Consider the following 20797-nt stretch of genomic DNA (forward strand, 5'->3'; position numbering starts at 1 on the left):
ATCACGCCACCCTCCGCACAAACGTCATGGCGAGTTCATAAGTCTGACGTAATGGACAATCAAATTTTGTCGTCACTCCCTATTGGTATCTGAACACGAACTAGTGCGTTCTGGAACCTTTTTTATGTTCGTATGGGAGATACTGAGAAAGGCTAAATTAAAGCGCATCTGAGTAATTGGTATTACGTTAGTACTGTTTTCAGAGGATAAGGTGCTTTTTATTGATTTGCAGAATTCTGACCACGTCTTTAAGCAGAATATAGCGTTTACTATACAGCGAGGGTTCAGATAGAAAGAGAGACTGATTCCGTCTGAGGGAAATGTGTTGAATGTAAAGAATTGCTGGAGTTTTTAATTCTTATCTGAGCTGGGAAAAAACATAGAGGTGAACAGATAATGGCTGATTACACTTGGGATTCGCGGTGTAAGATTTGAGACCGCTGAAACTCCGGAAAGATGCAACGACACTAAAAGGTAGATGAACTGTGTGATGGTAGGAGTAGATTACCTCACACATTGACTTTGCCATTTTCTTCTTTCATTAATAAGAAGATGATCTGATTGTTAGCGCGAGGCTATGTTTAATAATTCAGTTGCATCAAGTGGAGAAATTATGTCAGTTTTTCAAAATATGGGTTAATGTTCTCATCCCTGTTTTCATTCAATTCAAATGGTGTTTATTTTGGAATCTGCAATTAAACCAAAACAGGAAACAATTATTGAACAGTCTTAATTAAATCTATTGAAGTCTCAAATGTTTGGATTAAAATGCTTGTCCAAAGGACATGGCGACATCAGAGACCCTATCCAGGTGTTGCACTGTCAATTACTGAGTCAGCAAGACAGCTACATAACTGATCTTCAAAATGTTTCCCCCCCCTTTTTACCTGTCTAATCTGTCAAGAGCTCTTCATTCATTTTTATAGAACAAATTACACAGATCAACAGTGGGACTGCACAAAAGCCCCCCCCCCCTCTCTGTGCTGTGTGTGTGTGTGTGTGTGTGTGTGTGTGTGTGTGTGTGTGTGTGTGTGAAAGAAATAATGTGCATATGTGACATCATGTGGGAGATGTCCTAGGGATGCCCTAGAATTTGTTACTTTAAGAGTGAAAACCCTTAAAACACTAAAACACTACCACTTAAATGAAACATTATTGAATTTTGCATATTTAGCGACAGCAAATAGCCCTCATGAAAATCCTCACTGTTCATTTGTAAGTAGAAACAGTCCATTTGGACACAGCACTGACAAAAGTACTGAACAGCGGTGATTTGACAAGTTTTTTTTCAACAAAAAGTGAAATTAATCTTCTTCTTCTCCTCCTCCTCCTCCTTCTTCTTCCTCTTCCTCTTCTTCTTCTTCTTCTTCTTCTTCTTGTTCTTATGTATATGAAGGTGGTAAATATAGTGAGAGAGCCAAGCTAGTCCAGATATGGGCAGCCGTGGCCTAAAGGTTAGAGAAGCAGGCTTGTGACCGAAAGGTCTCAAGTTCAAACCAGCAGGAAAAATGTGGGCGGGGAGAGTGGGTGAACAGTGACTTCCCCTCCGTCAACATCCACGGCTGAAGTGCCCTTGAGCAAGGCACTTAACCTCCAGCTGCTCCCCAGGCGCAGGTGTGCTGCCCACTGCTTCTGTGCCTAGTGGTTGTGTGTGCTCACTACTGGTGTGTAAGTATGGATTAAATGCAGAGGTTAAAGTCACTGTTCACTGCTCATAGCGTGTGTGTGTGCGATCATGGAGATTCTATTCTATATAAAAAAAATCATCCTAAATGAACAGAAAAAGTTGCGTTAGGGGCTGTATCTGCCTCATTTGTTGAGAGTATTTTCCGGTAATCCGTTGTAGAACAGATGCAATTTGATGCTGTTGTGGAATGCTGAGGCTATGTTATTCTAAGAATAGAGTAGGTGTTTTATGTGCACAGCTGGATGAATAATTATTGCAAACTAGGGCTAAAATTAGCCACAACTCTTGATTCAAGAGCATCAGAACTGCATAGCATCAGTGCATTTTCAAAGTACTGGTACAATGCTATTCAGGATTATTAATAGGCTTACTCAGTAAACAGCTCCCTTACGTAATACAAAAAATCTTTGCCACTGTATTTTGTTTAACCATTTAACTATCTACAGCATACCACAGTCACTGGCATTGTGTCTTCAAGTCTTATATGAGCACAGATATGATTTTTCTGTCAACTGGTAAGGTATGGGAATGAATAACAATGTTACGACGGCCTTTTAAATGATTTCTTCTTCTTTGAAACAACGAGTTACTGCTGTGAGAAATATTGTAAAGATTTTTTGCATGAATTTATTAGGATTTGAAGGGTAATTTTAATATGGCTGACAATTTTTTGATGAGATAAGAATTTGGAGAATTGTTGAATATCATTTTTCACATTATGGAATTTCCTTACAAAAAGACAATGGTGGCATTATTCTTGAAACAAGCTCTTTAATGAATTGACAGTAACTTGTATCCCAGCCACCTAACTCTTGTGTAGTCAAAGATAGGAAAAGGTCTAAACATTTCTGCAAATAATTTCTGTATTTAGACAGAAATTTTGTTTTTAATAAATGGGTAATTATATCAGCAGTCACAGAGTAGTTATGATGAAATCAAGCCCTGTAATGTAAAATGAAATCTGTCCATTGATTTGGTCACTGAATAACAACAGGATGTCATACAGCAGTTTTATTGTTGCTGTTACAAGCCAAACTGCAAAAGATTGACACAGGCTTGCTGCCCTCTGGTGGCAAGTTATTTCATAACTTAGGGCAATGACTCCCCACAATAATACCACGCATTTGACATGTCTTAAGTTTGTGGGCATCATTGACATTTCCCTTGGACTTTTAACAGAGCAGTTGCAAAATATTTATTGGGAATAAACATTCCATGTCCTCTGACATTTTGAGCGTTTTCTCATGAATATCACCACATCTCAACTACCACACCACAATAAATCGAAAAAGATCTCCTGGGTGAGCAATGTTTTACTCTTATTCTCCACAGTGCCTTTCAGCAGCTAATATACCAAAACAGCCACTAATGGACTGACGTTAGTACTTTCTAACATCTTGAGTTTGAGATTCTGTAATAATCATTTAAGCTTAACATGTGACTTAAGCAAACTACCCTTCTAACACTGTCATGCCCTGAAGCTGGCATCCATTTGCATCCTAACTGCCTGATGTTTATGCGTCTCAGAATATTTTTGGAGTTATATGCTCTTAGGTACATACTGCCACACTATGCTATACAAATGTTCATGGGGACATTTGCAGAGAGATTACACTTTACAAACTCTTCACACTGCTGAGGTCCCAGAAACTGACTAAAGATCCTACTAAAGGAGCTTGATTCTCTGTCAGTTATATTTCTATGTATTTCAAGCATGAAAAATGTGTCATATCATGACAAATGCCAAATTACACATTGGACTGTTCCACAAACTGCTGAATCAACATTTTTTTTGAAGCAGATAAAGGCTCAAACTGAATGTTTTGCAAGTTCACAGCAGACTATGTATTACTCTGTAGTGCTCTTAAACAGCAAACACGTCGATTATACAACAGTGTTTTCACTCTTTTGCGCATATTATTAGCTTGAGGCCTTGCCAGATGAGTCCCCCCCCCCGTTCTCTGAAGTCCTTCCATGTGCACGTTAAAATTGTGCAGACATCAGTATCATGAAACAGTATGCACAAAGTACTTACATATAACTCAGCTCAGAGGAGTAGCTAAGTAATTTATGAAATACAACCCCCTCCAGACACACACACACACACGCACACACTCACACAGGAGCAAGGTTCTTTTTCCCTCTCAGCTTCTATTACACATTGCTGAGGTGACTGACGCTAGCAGGTGACCTGCTGACATCAGAGCATAGTGACCCAAGAACATGGACAGTGAACTCTTATGTGGTCACTTGATTTTTATAAAGTGCATTTGGGTTTAAACTTAATTTATGGGCAAATGATAAATATACTTTATCATTCAGATGTTTTCTCTATGTCTCATTTGGACTTTTGAATTCTAACTAGCCCTTCATTACATCTGTCTTACATTAATAAGGCTCAGAGGAGAGTACTATAAGTATTATTTGCAATATATTGCATCAGAACCAGTATTACATCAATGGACAGCCTTGGATGAATTCAGAGACTACCATGTGTCCTTGTAGTCCTCAATTTTATTCACCAACCATCAGTGCTTGACTTTGTTTTGTTTCACAGAAATACCTGACTGGATATTAAATGTTGTGGTGAATCACAGGGGTTGATTTACACCTGGAATCCCACACCCACCAAGAAAGAAAGTTTTAGACACAGCTACAGAGTATGTATTTATTCCATCCCTGTTCCAGTACATTAACAGACATATCTAATTTATTGAATTATTAATATTAATAGAATCTGCCAAAGTAACATTTCAATATTTTGGTCATTATCAAACCTTAACTGCCCATTTGATTTCCAGAATAACTTGAGTGAAAACAGTAAGAGTACATATATGGCTTCCACCATTAAAATGTTATTTTAGATTCAAATATTGTTGACAATGTTGAGTCACTTAAGTTACCTCATGTGTTCCATTTTAATCAATCAGTTTTTCATCTGGTAATCAGATGAGTGAAAGATTTGTGTTTCAGACCGCAAGGCATAGTCACGTGACATGGTATATTTAGGACCTGGCATGGAAAAGCAAAAAAGTGATACCACTCTCACGCACCAAGCACTGAGTACACAACTTTGGTTTAAGTATACTTTTCAATAGCACCAGAACAGCAATCATAATTTTTTTATGTTGATTACAATCATTAATAATTTTTTAAAGGATAAGTTATCATTAATCAAGTATTTCTATGAAGAATAGAATGTGGCCACATGACAAATCAGCTATCACAGAGCATTTTGGGGATACCTTGCTCAGTTATCTGTGGGGACATGAGATGCCTGTCTTGCTATTTACAGATTACGCTGAGCCAGACAAAGATCCCTCAGCTGAAATGACATGAACCTTGCAAGTCACAAAGACTACAAGTAACACTTATTCTTTGTCTCATGCAAAACATCTTACAGGAATGACAACAATGGACACTTGTATACAAATGGAATGTGAAAGTATTGATCCTGATAATCAGATGACTGCATTGGAGGATGAAGTCATGGAGGGAGGTGGTGGAGAGCTCAGTGACAAAGTTGAGGAGCTGCGTAACAGGTGAGTTGAAGGTTGTTTTCACTCAGACATATAGATACTCTCTTGTGATCTGGTCTATAGTTGAACAGTGAGAGTTAATGTTAAAAAACAATGGATTATTTAGATGTATACCTATTTGAAGCAAAGAAAGCGAGTTAGGAATTTAATAGAACAAAAAGTGAGTACATAAACTCAGACAATATATAAATGACTGCAGATGTAGTTATTTATTTCGTGTTTGTGTTTGTTTATTGTCATTATACTTTACAGTTCAACAAATAACAAATTCACTTGTCCCAGTGCAATGCAACACTAAATTCAGTACAAACACTAGTGAGGGAAAGGGAAAACTAAATAATAGATAAATAAAATAAAATAAAATAAATAGATACATAAATAAATAAAACTAAAATAAATGGTCACAGTATTACTCTTGGATAATATATACTATATATATCTGAGATAAATATACACATAAGTGTGTGTGTGTGTGTGTGTGTATGTGTGTGTGTGTGCGCGCACGTATATATATATGCACACACATACACAAGTGTCTATTTGAGGTGAATAAATATGTGTAGATATACATTATATAGCAAAATTGCCAATTATATTATACTGTATTACATTATGTTTGAAAGTGGTGGCCATAGGTGTAGTACAGTTTATACTACTCTGATGGCAGTGCGTGCGGATGCAGCGGCTTCACGTGGACCAAAGAAAACAGTGTTTTTGTTGTCTAATGTGTCTGACACTACGAGAAAGAATGCCAGCTCTACTGGGAAACACAACTACAATCGTCAAGAACTGTTTGACATTGGAAAAACGACCACACATGATCAGATACCCGTTTATCTGGATGATCTGCGCTGCCTCGACTTGCTACGCGATCCAGTTCCCAAAACTGTATTACCCCAATTCCACCAACATGTAAACTTTGCCACCAGGGAAAACAATACGCTAGACCTCATTCACACTAACGAGAAGAATGCATACAGAGCATTCCCCCACCCCCACTTCGGAAACTCAGACCACATCTAAGTAATATTAATTCCAGCATACAGACCACTCCTGAAACTTGCCAAACTGGTTCAGCGACAGATCAGAGTCTGGCCAGAGGGGTCTGTCTCAGCTCTTCGGGACTGCTTTGAGAGCACTGATTGGGGCATGTTCAAAGTGGCAGCATCCTCCGGTGAACACATTGATCTGGAGGAATACACAGAGACAGTGACGGCCTACATCAACAAGTGCATAGATGATGTCACAGTCACCAAAAGCATCTCTTCACGGGCCAGCCAGAAGCCATGGCTGACAGCAGAAGTCCAGGCACTGCTGAGGACCTGGTGATAAGTCCTCAAGACAACACTGGCCAACCTGTCGCGTGGCATCAGGGAGGCAAAAACACAATATGCTCAGAGAATCAACAGCCACTTCACTAACAGCAAGGATCCACGGCTTTGTGGAAGGGCATCCAGACCCTCACCGACTACAAGCCTCCTCCTCAGACCTGTGGCAGTGACCCCACCCTCCCTGATGCACTGAATGACTTCTAAGCATGGTATGAGAGACTGAACAATGTGCTGGTGGCGAAAACTACCCCCCTGATGGATGACCATGTTCTGCAGGTGACTGCAGACATCTGCAACACCTTGCTGTTCCAAGCAGTCGTCCCCACGTGTTTCAAGTCTACTACCATCATACCAGTGCCAAAGAAGTCCCCCGTGTCCTGCCACAATGACTACCGCCCCATTGCGCTGACTCCCATCATCATGAAGTGCTTTGAGAGGCTGGTCATGAAGCACATCAAGTCCAGCCTGCCCTCCACACTGGACCCCTTCCAGTTTGCATACCGTGCTAACCTTTCCACAGAAGATGCCATAACCTCTGCCCTCCACCCAGCCCTGTCCCACCTGGAGAGTAAGAACAGCTATGTGAGGATGTTTTTCATTGACTACAGCTCCACTTTTAACACAATCATACCTCAACACCTGATCAGAAAGCTGAGCCAGCTGGGCCTTAACACCTCTGTCTGCAACTGGGTGCTTGACTTCCTGATGGGGGGGGCCACAGTCAGTCCAAATTGGCAGCATCAGCTCCAGGACTATCACACTGAGCACCGGCACTCCACAGGGTTGTGTGCTCAGTCTGCTCCTGTTCACTCTGCTGAACCACGACTGCACAGTATCATCCAACTCCAGCCTCATCATAAAGTCTGCTGACGACACTACATTGGTAGGCCTCATCACCAACAATGATGAATCTCTATACAGAAAAGAAGTGGAGCAACTGGCAGCATAGTGCAAAGTCAACAACCTCTACATACACATGGGGACAAATAAGGAGGTCATCATAGACTTCAGAAAGACCAGCGCCCACCATAGCCCCCCCCCCCCCCCCCCCCCCCCCGACCATCGATGGTATGGACATGGAGAGAGTGAGCAGCACTAAGTTCTTGGGAGTGCATATCACAGAGGAACTCTCCTCATCCTCACATGTCACTGCGCTCTCCAAGAAGGCCCAGCAGCATCTCCACTTCCTGTTGACCTGAAGAAGGCAAGTCTCCCCCCATCCATCTTCACCACATTCTACGGAGGCACCATACAGAGCGTTCTGACCAGCTGTATCACTGTCTGGCATGGGAACTGCAAAGCCTGCGACCACAAGCCCCTACAGCGGATAGTGAAGACAGCTGAAAAGATCACAGGAACTGCTCTCCCATCCATGCAGGCCATCTACAATGCACGGTGCACCCGGAAGGCCCTCAGCATCGTGGAAGACCCCACCGACCCTTCCCACATCCACTTCACCCTCCTACCCTCTGGCAGGAGCTACCGGAGCATCTGTGCTGCCTCCACCAGACTATGCAGCAGTTTCATTCCTCAGGCTGTGAGGTTCCTCAACAGCTTGAACACTCAGAACTTCCAAACAGCAACTCTCTGACCGCTCCTTTGCACAATAAATTGCACTTTTGCACAATCAACTGCACTGACACCCCAAAAAACTCACCTACCTGCACAATGTTGCTGCTAGTAATTGACTGTCTGTGTCAGGTGTGCTTGTTATGTTTACGTTCGTAATATGTAGGTTTTTTTTATATTGTATGTTGTAGAAGTTTTACTCTTTACTCAGTACTTTCTGTTCTTTATTCAGTACTTTCTGTTCTTAATATTTATTATTCAATACTTTTTAGGGCTTTTTTTTGCCCTCAGTATTTATTGTGTGTTATTTATTTGTTTTATGTGGCACTGTGGCCTTTGTGTAACGCAATCTCGTTCCTCTGTATGTATGAGTCATACATATGCAGAAATGACAATAAAAGCAGTCTAAGTTATGACAGTTGCTCTTGCAGGTGTTAAGGCAGTTGATTAGTCACCAGTGTGTGGGTGTAATGGGGTTAATAGCTTGACACCTCTGGGGTACAAATTGTTCTGTTGTTCATATACTTCTATTTAGATGATGTTCGTGGTGAAGAAGTAAATATTTAAAATTGTATTTCAGGGACAATGTTTTTATTTAGTTTATCAACCATTTTGTTGCTTTAACACCTGAATAATTGTTGTATTTACCTAGTTGACATTTAGATTCATTCAAACTGAATTTTATTCATATACCTTAACAACTGGTCTGTTATACATATAAAAGAAGTAACTAATGATGGACAATCCATGCTCCTTGAATGTACTTTGGTATTCTTACTGTGGTGTTCTGTTTATGTCTGGATGGCTCTGCCTCAAGACAGGGTGAGGCAAATCTAGGATAGGCAAAATAAACTTCACAGTGGCATATTCAGCAACTGTGCAAAAGCACTCAAAATATTTCAACTAATATGTGTCTTTTGCCTCTACAGCTTGAGGGAGATTGTGCAGGATCAAGCTGTCCAGCCCAAGCTCCATTGCCTAATGATGGATCCTTCCTTCTCCATGGTAACAGTTCAGAGTGAAGACAGTGGAATTGTTTGGGAGACAGCCTCCAGCCGCTGTTCCACCCCCTGGGCATCAGAAGCTAGCCCTGTTGCTTCAGAGGCTTGCTACAGCTTTGCAGAACATTCTGTGATGCCAAGATCTGGAACCGCAGGAAAAATTATTTTCATCATGGATGAGGACAATATTGTTAGGCGCAAGACAAAGAGGAGAAACAAATCATCTGTAAGGCTGCAGAAACTTCCAGCAGTTACTGATGTAGTACTAGTAGAGACTGACAGGCCAGCTATGGTTGAGGTCTCTCAGCCAAATGTGAAGAATGAAGAAGCAGAGGACGAAGCAGAGAATGCAGATCCAGATGAAAAAAAGGAACAGCATTTATTCCAACTAGTTTCAGAAGGATCAGAGATACTGAATATCATGGTGCCACCCAAGCTGTCTACAGTTGATGAAGAAGAGAGCAAAGAGTTGGTGGATAATTTATCTTACTTGAATGAAGCACCCATGCCCAAACCAAATGAAAGCACTGAGGAGACAGAGGAAACAGACATCAGCCTTAATTTGGAAATTATTGGCAAGATCAAAGAAACAGCAATAATTGCGGAAGACGTGACACATTTAAAAGGAGAACTTCCACAAGTGATTGCTCCTGTTATCCAGGATTCTCAAATGCAAGGTTTGGCCATCAAAACAGTACAGAAGGGCTCACCAAAAGACACTGATTACTTTGAGAAGTTCACCTTACTTGATGAACACATGCCGGGATCTTTGTCTACTGAAGCTCTCATGCAGGAACTTGGGACAGTAACAGAGGAGGAAATACCAGCATGCCAAAGTGAAGCTCCATCAGCAGACACTAAGCCAACATCTGAGAATTTGCTGGGTTCCACAGCTTTGACTGGCCCTGAAATTGAACATCTGGATGAGGTATTCTATGGTTCAGGATATGCCCTAGACAGTCAAGAGAAAGAGAGGGATAATGAGGGCAATAATGAAGGAGATCTGCCCAGCTCTCCACTGAAAAAGAGTGGCTCAGCCTTGTTTGGCAGCCAGGAGTCAATCCTCAGACCTATCTTCCTCTCTCCAGGGCCTGCGAAAATCATTGACCTATCCTTGCTGGAGGAGCCAAAAGCAATGGCATTCCTGTATTCAGATCTCTATGCAGATGCTGTTGGAAGCAGGCAGAGACAAGAGGATGTGGAGAGCATTACCTCTGAGAAGTCCTTCCACAGCAAGGAATCTGATTCAGAGGACAGGGGATACCTGGAGAAGTTTGTGTTGAAGGATGATACCCCAGTGGTGGATGCTGAAGTGACCACTGAAGTTCCTAAAGAGGACAGGTTGAGGGTGTGGTCGCAAGATACATTTGGGCTAGGTGCCTTCTCGTCACAACTGGAAGAGGAGGAGGAGAGAGAGGTGAATGACCCTGATGAAGTCACAGATTTTTTCAGAAACAGTGCTAGCTCTTCCCCATGTGAGGGTCTTGAACGAGATCATACAGATGCAGAAGAGAAAGCATTGGTTTTGAGAACTCGTCGTGTGGCATTTGAAGATGAAATAAGTAAAGATGACAGTAAGCTACATCAAACAGGACAGGAGGTGTTAAAGCCATTATCTGATGAGACAGTCAAAACTCCAGAGAATATAACTGTTGCAGAGGAAGCATTGGCAGATCAGGCCACACAGAAGAACACTCCAGAAGGAGAAGCCCCAACTTCCGAGAGCACATCACCAGCCGTGATTTTAGAACCAATCCCGTATTCCAAAAGTGATAACATACAACACCCAACAGCACATGGAAAATCTGCAACAAAGAACACTGCTAAAATTAAAATCCACAAAGAATCTTCTCTACGCATCCAGATAAGTAATGTGCTCAAACCCGTCACCACTAACCATAGACCTTTTCTGGACCTGACTCCACTGATACCTGCGGAGACTCTGGAGGAGCAACAAGATCAAGAAGATGGGACAAAAGGGAAGGAAGAAAATACTGAAGGACAATTGAAAAACCACTCAACCAAAGTAGAAAAAGCATTACAGCCACACCCTGATGCACCAGTATCCACTGAGGTGGAGGAGGAGGCAACAGCAGAGGCACTGGACTATGAGCTGATAACCCAGCAAGAGATCAGTGAGTGTCTAGAGGCAGAAGCAGCGGTTACAGAACTGGGAACCGAACATGAAGTCGAGAGCACAGACAATGGAGGGTTTGACCTCATGGAGATGCCAAACCAGACAGAGTCCCTGTCAGAATGCACTGTAGAAGCAGATTTTGAGATAGTCGATGTACCGGAGGGATCACCAGTTTCACAGGGCTGAAATGAACAAGGGGTCATGGATTCCCTTTCTCGGTGTCACAGAGCACTCTTTCAGCACTGATAATAAATAGTGAAGTCACTAAGTTAGCATCGTTGTTGATTTGAATTAGCTACATGTGAGTTCAAAAGGATTTAGAAGAATTTCATGAGATTCTTTCCCCTCAACCCAATTGAGGGAAACTTCGCTAAATTACAGCAGGAATGTATGACACACAGATGGAGACTATCCATGTTCATTCACACTCAATCCTTATATCTTTTCGAATATATTAACATTCATCAGCTGTGGTTGTGCTTCCAGCTATGAGATATTTTAGAACATAGCCATAGTTAAAGAGAGTTCCCACAGTGCTCACTATGGTTCTAAAATGAGCAGCAGTGTAAGATAACACAAGAGACATATTATACAGAAATATAAGACTTTCAAAATCTGTTTTTACGTCTGACATAACTAGCAACATTATTGATGTGTATTCTAGCTGACATTTAGCTGGTATTAGCTAATACATCTCTGTCACTAACATGGGCGTATCAGTGAATGTGTATATATCTTAATTGAATATCTTTCTTTATTAAAATATTTAAATGTTACTAGGACAAGATGGGCAACCCAATTTACAAAACTTCAACTTCATTTCAACTAGTTTGACTAGTAACAATTAGGCAGTCAAGGAAAAAATAATACATACATTTTTGGAACAAATTTACAAGCAAACCTTGATGAAAACACTGTGTTTGTATTGTACAGCTACTTTGATAGTTAACAGTGAAGTGAGCTGTTCAAATCTTAAATTAAATACAGGATGTCAAATATAAATATATACAATATCTGTACCATAAGTGGGTCAATCTATACTGTTGATTAATGACGAAAGATACATTTGCTTTCCTTAAGCTCAGAGTCCATGAAATTTGGCTTTGTGGATGTTTTGGATGCTGTAACTATGATTGGGTGATGTAAAACTTTTACTGTTTAATATGTGTAGAATGTTCACACTGATGTCTGTATAAATTCTTGTGTCTGAATCATTTGCACTATTCTCTTGTGTGAGACTATTTTACGCTGGCACAAAATCATAACATGTAAAATTAAGGTTCACAGCAGGCAAACTGAATTTAAAAGACAATGGTGAGTGAGGATATGAATATGAAATGAATACAAAATGGGGAGGAGACAGTGGTAGAGACAATCTGTAGCTTATGTATTTACTGAAAAACAAAATAACATCTTAAACATCTGAGAATTACCATGCAGCTATGCTTTCTTCTGCTTTAAATAATAGTAGTGATCCTGGTCAGGTTATGAAGGCAGCTCCTGCAGGTTACTTTCAAGGAAATTAACAGTAAGATGATGATAACTATGAGACAAAACCTGAAACAAATTATAAACAGCCAAATCTTGCTGATGTCACAGCCTTTGCTTCCTTCAAAATCTCGTCCTTTATTTTTGTTTATTTATGTGGATAATTAAATAGTACTAAATGATACTGATTTCACAACTTTGAATGTCCCTACAAAGTGATCCCTTTATTTTTTAGAAAAATTTATATTAGAATGTAATAGCCTCCTCTCAGTGTCAGTAATAGAGAGCTGAATGTTACTGCTGTCAGTTTTGGATGATCTGCCAACACTGTCAGACTATGTTAATATCAAAAAAGATGATAGTCTCCAATGTCACATTATTAAAATAACTCTGCTCTCTGCCCTCACACACTCCCTAATAAACTCTGAGACCCATCTGTCCCGACTGTGTTTACCATTAACCGTGGGCAGGGGCGGATTTAGGCATGGGTGACATGGGCAACTGCCCAGGGTGGCATCTTGCCGGGGGTGGCACAGGGCACCTGCACAAAAAAATTCGGAATAGTGACATTTGTGCGATCGGTTCTCTATCACTCATTTCTAAGTAAGTAAGTAAGTAAGTAAAATTTATTTGTATGGCGCTTTTCACATACATAGGTCATAAAGTGCTTCACAAGAGCATTTTTCAACATACAAGTGAGACAAAAAGAAAAACAGAGATGGAGTGACCACCCAAGCCATGTTTAAAAGAGTAAGACTAAAAATTTAAACACAGTACATAATATAAAACAAACAAAAATACCACCCAGCCACGTGTTTAAAAGAATAAGAGTAGAGAACTGAAAATACATACACCATATAAAACAAAAATACCACCTGACCACGTGTTTAAAAGGCTTAAGACTGGAAGGAACTAAAAGCACAATACATAAAATACACAATGCACAATAAACAATAAAAATACACAGTAAAATACATAAAATGCAGACCTGGTGCATACAGATTAGCCACCCCTGTCTAAACAGATATGTCTTTAGCTGCCTTTTAAAAGAATCCACAGAATCAGAAGACCTTAAGGGTGCGGACAGAGCATTCCACAGTTAAGGTGCTACAGCCTCAAAAGCTCTGTCACCACGGGTCTTTAGGCGGGTGCGTGGGACAGACAGTAAATTTAGCTTATTTGACCTAAGAGAGCGAGCTGATGCGTGAGGGTGAAGTAGATCAGCCACATATGCAGGAGCATGACCGTGCAGTGCTCTGTACGTAAGAGTGAGAATTTTGAACTGGATCCTATATGCAACAGGGAGCCAATGAAGAGATATGAGTACAGGGGTAATGTGAGACCGTTTATTTGACCTAGTAAGTAATCTTGCAGCAGTATTTTGAATTGCCTGCAGACAATCAAGGGCAGAGATACTAAGTGAGGAGAAAAGTGCATTACAGTAGTCAGTGCGAAATGAGATAAAGGCATGTATGAGCATCTCTAGTTCAGTATTGGAAACTACAAATCTCAGTTTACTAATATTTCTTAAGTAGAAAAAACAAGATCTGGTCAACTGCTTAACATGGGCGTCAAATGACAAGGACGATCAAATATAACCCCTAAATTACACAGGCTGGCGTGGGCAGCAGAGGAAAGAGACCCAGTACTTTGCTTGATCATGGGGGCAACCTTTCCTGGAGCAACAGTTTGAACCTATGTCTTGTCGGCATTGAGCTGTAAGAAATTTACCTCAGTCCAGTCCCTAATAGCATTGAGACAGTCTAGGAACCTAGATAACCCAAAAGCCTCACTAGGTTAGAATGAGAAGTAGAGTTGAATATCATCCACAATGATATGCAATATTAAATCTGTTTATTATCTGACCTAAGGGCAGCAAAGATAAGGAGAATAGCAGGGGAGCCAGAACCGAACCCTGTGGGACACCGCAAGACAGTGGAGCGGCAATAGACACAAAGTCACTAATAGAGATGCTGAACCCTCTGTCAGTGAGATAAGAGATGAACCAGTCTAATGCTGTGCCTGATATACCCATCCAGTCATGTAACCTCTTAATCAGGATATGATAGTCTACTGTGTCAAACGCAGAACTGAGGTCGAGTAGTACTAACATGATACAGTCACCCACATCAGAAGACATTAAAATATCATTTGAAACCCTACGAAGAGCTGTTTCAGTAGAGTGCTGTTTCTGAAATCCAGACTGAAACTTATCATCAATGTTGTGCCTCTCCAACACAACAGTGAGTTGTTTGGCCACAACCCTCTATAAAATTTTTGACAGAAATGGGAGTTTGGATATAGGCCTAGAGTTCTTGGGCACAGAAGGAACTAAATTAAGATTCTTTATTATGGGTTGGACAGTAGCATGCTTAAAATAGGAAGGGATGCATCCTGTAGACAATGAAGAATTATCAATAGCTGATATGGCAGGGCCAATGATTGGCCAAACTTTTGAGAATAGAGACGATGGTATTACATCCAGGGGGCTAGAGGATAGCTTCATTTTCCTAATCAAATCCGTTAAATCTTGTAAGCTGATAGGTTGGAAAGAATCTAGAACAGTAGGAGATAGAGAGGGGCTAGAACTGGGCAGGGAAGCCCCAAGGTGAATACTTGACCTACTAGCCATAACCTTATTTACAAAGAAGGTAAGGAGCTTATTACAGTCATTGACAGAAAAACAGGGTGATGTAGAGAGAGACGGTGACACAATGTTATTAATGGTGTCGAATAAAATCTTAGGATTTCTTTTTGAAGAAGAAATTATGTTGGCAAGGTAAGCAGTTCGGGCTTCCTTTATTAATGCCTTAAAAGAATTTTGGAGATCTTTAAGGCAAAGGCGATGCACGTCTAGCCCAGTGGCTTTCCATAGTCGTTCAGTCTCGCGACTCTTCCGTCTCAGGCAGTGGACAGCTCTCCGTCATCCACGGAGAGGTGTTGCAGATAGCCCTAGTCCTGGCCTTTAAAGGTGCTACTTTGTCCAGCAGCGTGGAGCAATGCTCATTAAAAGACTGCATTAAAAACTCAACATCACAACGTCACGTCAATGATATCATGTCACCATATGGGTCAATAGAGTGGGCACCCTGAGTCTAGTTTGTGAGCTAGGTAGGCTATTGCCTGAGAAGGTCTCCAACTCAGAAGCATGAGATGGGGAGGGGGAGGGGGCAGGGTACGGTTGACTTCTGGTCTCTTTGACTCCCGGTTATGATGTCACTCCGTACCATCAACCAGTCTAGATCGCAAGGTATGTAACGTGATAATGTTTAAAAAGAAAGGCAAAGCGTAAACTGAATGTGCCCAATGTATTTTGTTGATTTGGGAAATCGGAATGACCAACAGAGATTACTCAATTGTAAATCACAATTTCTTTGTAATTCCATCTAAAGTATGCTACCCTAGATGCTGAAAATACATTCCTGTCCTGCTGGTGCTTTGAAGGCTCTAGCTCTCCAGCTGTGCTGTCTGTGTTCTGACAGTTTTGATTGCATCAAATTAGAAGTTGCAAAGTTGCAATGTAGCATACGCTATGACATCCTGGTAATGCCACTGCCTTTAGACTTTCCTTTTTTGTCAAACTGCAGGAAAATTAAGAAAATTTTCCCTGGGGGAGGCTGCCCCTGAGCCCAACTATAGGTCTGGGTTTACCCCCATCTTCTTGCCCCTCCACTATGGGTATTTGTCTTTGTTACTTCTTTTTGATAATTATGAGTCTTAGTTTTGTATATATATATTTTTTGTATATATAATTTTATTTATACAGTTTTAAATGTTATGATTATTTACATGTGTTGTTCCAAAAGTCTGAATAAAAATTACAGTTAGTGCAGAATGGTGCTTTTTTCCCCCCTGAGTGTGTGTGTGTGTGTGTGTGTGTGTGTGTGTTGGGGGGGAAACAGACAATTTTTGTTGGCAGAGGCGGTGGGGCGCTGAAGGGGGGGTTCACTCAGGGCGCCATACAAACTAGAACAGAACTCTGGGTGCTGTCCGGTGTATAGTATAGCATCACCTGGTCCTGTGTAGACAGAAAATGGCACCTGATTTAAGTCTTCCTGAGTCTACTAATGTGTCCATCATCACCTGTAGCTCAGCATGGATTTCCTTAGTCCCACTGAACTTTCAACATCACGAAAGACAAAAAAGTTTGTTTTTCAACTCTCAAACAGCCAAATTATATCCTGAGGTAGAGCTTAATAAATACTGACATTTGGTGGGTTCCACATGTAGTGCACACTGACAAACTTGCGTTGCTTTGATGTATGCATGTTGCTTGTTTTAAGTAAACAAATTTTTCATGAATGTGTGCCAGCAAGGAAATACATTTAGGTTACCACTGAACACTTATAAAATGATTGAACAACTAATAGTTTGGGAAATTGCATTTTAAGAGGGTGGAAAACTATTTCAAGAAACATAATTAAATGTTTGATAAAATCTGTAATATTCTGGTATTAAGTCCAGTCTCTGATGTATAAACATGTGTTAACTGTAGCCTAATTGTGGGTGAATTAAACAAATTATTGGTCGTCATACTTGTGCAAGTCTTATCGAAGAAGAAATAGTGAACAGGGGAATAATTAAACAAGTGAAGAAAAAATAAAGATGGAAACTATTTTTATCCTTGTGGACTTTGATGTCTTGTCTCAAAATAAAGAAAACTGTCACAAAGTGGTAAAGAGGCTGGATGCAGGTGCAGGTTAGTTGAGTCTTTATTTCCAAAGGATAAGATTAAAAAAATAACAAAACTTACAGAGCAACATCTTCTAAAGCAGGCAAAAACAGCAAACCAACGTGACACAGGGTTCAAACCCAAAACAATGCAAGACAAAGAAACAGGGAAAACCTAGGAGTATAAATACACATGTAAATGAGGAAAACTAACTGAAAGCAGGTGGAGAGAATGAACTTAACAGAGCTAAATAAACAGAACTCAAACAGGAATGAACCAAGGGAGAAACAGGGAGTAAATCAAAACACTGGACTGAACCAAAAACCAAGTATACATAAAAGAACCAAAACTGAACACTAGGGGGGAAAAAACAAGAAACAGGGAACAGAAGTGAGCAGGTCATGACAAAAACAGAGAACATACAAGCTGTCTGAAATTTTATTCTTATCATATTTGTAACTTACATGGTTGACATAGGATAGGAGTCTCCTACATTTTAAAAATATTAGAATTTGTCCAACACACTTACGTTGAAAAGCCATAAAATGCAAAGAAGTAGTGTCACTCAACAGCCAGTGATGAGCAGATAAAAGAGCCAAAGATTCACTACCCTCTCTTTTGATGCTTTTCAATTTGAATTATCATTAGAACCTGTGTCACCATCAGCACTAACATTAGGTGTAAATGTTTTTTTTTTTTTGGCCCTCCACCACCCCCCCTCTTCAAAGGACAACTTTATTTATTTATTTTTAACAAGTGCAGATTCAGTACCTTCAGTGAAGTCGCTCAGTAACCCACCCACCCACTCACCCACCCTTCCTCCCTCATAATTCCTTGACAGACAGACAGACAGGACAGACCTACAGATAGAGGAAAGATGAGACATAACAACAACAAGCAAAAGGACAGATAGGCAGATATAGACACAAACATGAAAAGACATTACAAGACCAAGCAGGCAGACAGGCAGACAGGCAGACAGACAGATGAACAGACTGACATCACAGGCCATAATGGGACATGAAAAAACCAAGCAGGTGGACGGACAGACAGACTGAAATAACGAGACAAGATAAGACCAGGTATTGCGTACAATGGGTTGTGTGGAAGTAAATGGGGAAGTATATGTGTGGATGTGGGAGGTATGAGATCCGAGTGTAAGATGATGAAAGGGAGGAAGTAAGATTTGGTAAGGGATTGTAACGTGTGTGTGTGTGGTTGTGTGTGTGTGTGTGTGTGTTTCTTTTGGTGGAGTTAGTTAATAGGGAAGTGTAATGAGCTGATAAAAGAACCCCAAATGTTTTCGAAGTGTGAGATTTGATGCTGGGATGAAATTTGTTCCATGGATATGCAATCTTTAAGGAGGTTTAACCATTGCGTGATGCTTAATGTATTTCTAGTTTTCCAGTTTAGGAAGATTGTTTTCTTGGCGATAGTTGAGGCAGTGAGTATAGTTTTTGGGTTCTGGATTGGTGGTTTTATTACTGAGAGATCTCCGAGTAGACAGAGGGATGGTGATAGTGGAATGCTACAGCTCATAATAAGAGAAATTTTGTCAATGACTTGTTGCCAGAAATGTTGAGTTGGAGGGCATAGCCATTTTGAGTGGAAATAATTATCTGGGATATTTAGTGAGCACTGTGAGCATGTGTCATAGTCTGTGAGTCCCATTTTATACATCCTGTGCTGAGTGATGTGTGCTCTGTGTATTACTTTGTACTCTATGTGTTGTAGGTTGGTATTTTTTGTCATTGTGAAGGTGTTCCTGCAGATTTGGGTCCAGAATTCAGTATCAGATGTAAGTGATAGGTCTTTTTCCCACGCTTTAATTGGAATAGAGATTGTTGAGTCTGTGGTGGATATTAGTTTATATAATTTTGAAAGAATTTTCCTCTGGTTGGTTATTATTTATTTCTTCTACAAGTGGAGGAGGTAGTAAATTGTTGATAAACTGATTTTGGATTTTAAAATAGACTTGAAGGTATTTAAGATATTGTTCTTTCCCTACGTCGTAGTTTTGGACCAAATGTTGAAAAGTGATAAAATTGTTATTCTGGAAAAGATGGTGGAGGTGTGTGATACCCCTTTGTTTCCATGTGTTGAAGATAAGTGGTGTCTTGTTGAGTAGAGAGTCAGGGTTGTGCCAAATTGGAGTATATTTACAGGGTTTCATTTCAGATTTGAAGATTTTGTTAATCTTCTACCAGGCTGTCAGAGTTGTTGAAATTACTGTGTTATTAAAGCAGTTATGGTGTTTTATCGTGTTACTGAGAAACGGGAGGTGGATATTGAGATTTCTTTACATTCAGATTGTTCTATTTCTAACCATGAGTTGTTCTGCTGATTTGGGTAAATTCAGCTGGTGATATACTGTAGCTGATTTGCCAGATAGTCATTTTGGAAGTTTGGGGCTGCTAATCCTCCTTGAGTTTTGTGTTTCTGTAATGTGGCCAGTTTGATTCAGGGTGTTTTAATTTTCCAGTAGAATTTGCTTCTTATGGAGTTTAATGAGTTGAACCATTTAGTGGTGGGCTGGGTTGGAATCATGGTGAAAGGGTAACTGATTTTTGGTAATATGATCATTTTTACGGTTGCTATTCTACCAATTAATGAGGTAAATTCATCCAGCGGTTTAAGTCATCTTCTATTGTTTTTATTAATGGGGTGAAGTTCAGGTGGAACAACTCTGACAGTCTGGAGATGTTAATGCCCAAATACTTAATGTTTCCAGTGGGAATGGGAAGAGGTGGGGTTTGAGCTGCGGCATTCCAGTCGTCACCACATACGGGTAGAATTGTTGATTTGGTTCAATTTATAGCGTAGTCTGAAAGCTCGGAGAATGAGTAAATGAGCTTGATGGCTTCTTGTAGAGAGTTAGATGGTTCTTGTAAATAAAGCATCATCTGTATAAAGGCTAATCTTGTGGTGAGTGTTGAGGGTTTGGATTCCTTTAATGTTGTTGTTTTGACGTATTGCAGCAGCGAGAGGTTTGGTGAATAGGACAAAAAGCGATGGAGAGAGTGGGCATCCTTGTCTGGTTCCCCTGTGCAGTGTGAAGCTCTGTGATGTTAACCCATTAGTAACACCTGTGGCCATTGGTGAACTGTACAGAATTCTTATCCACTGAATGAATGACTCTCCAAAACCAAGTCTGTGTAGTGTTGCAAGTAAGAATTTCCAGTTTACTCTGTCACTCTGCATATAATGATACTATTATTGTTTTCAATTTGTTTTGTTTTGATACATTAATTAGATTAAGTAATCTGCACATGTTGTTTGAAGAGTGTCTTCCTTTAATGAAGCCAGTTTGATCTGAGTGGATTAGTGACGGGATTACACTTTCAATTTGGGTGGCTAGTGCTTTGCTGATGAT

This window comes from Chanos chanos, chromosome 3, assembly GCF_902362185.1.
Source record: "Chanos chanos chromosome 3, fChaCha1.1, whole genome shotgun sequence".
NCBI lineage: Eukaryota > Metazoa > Chordata > Actinopteri > Gonorynchiformes > Chanidae > Chanos > Chanos chanos.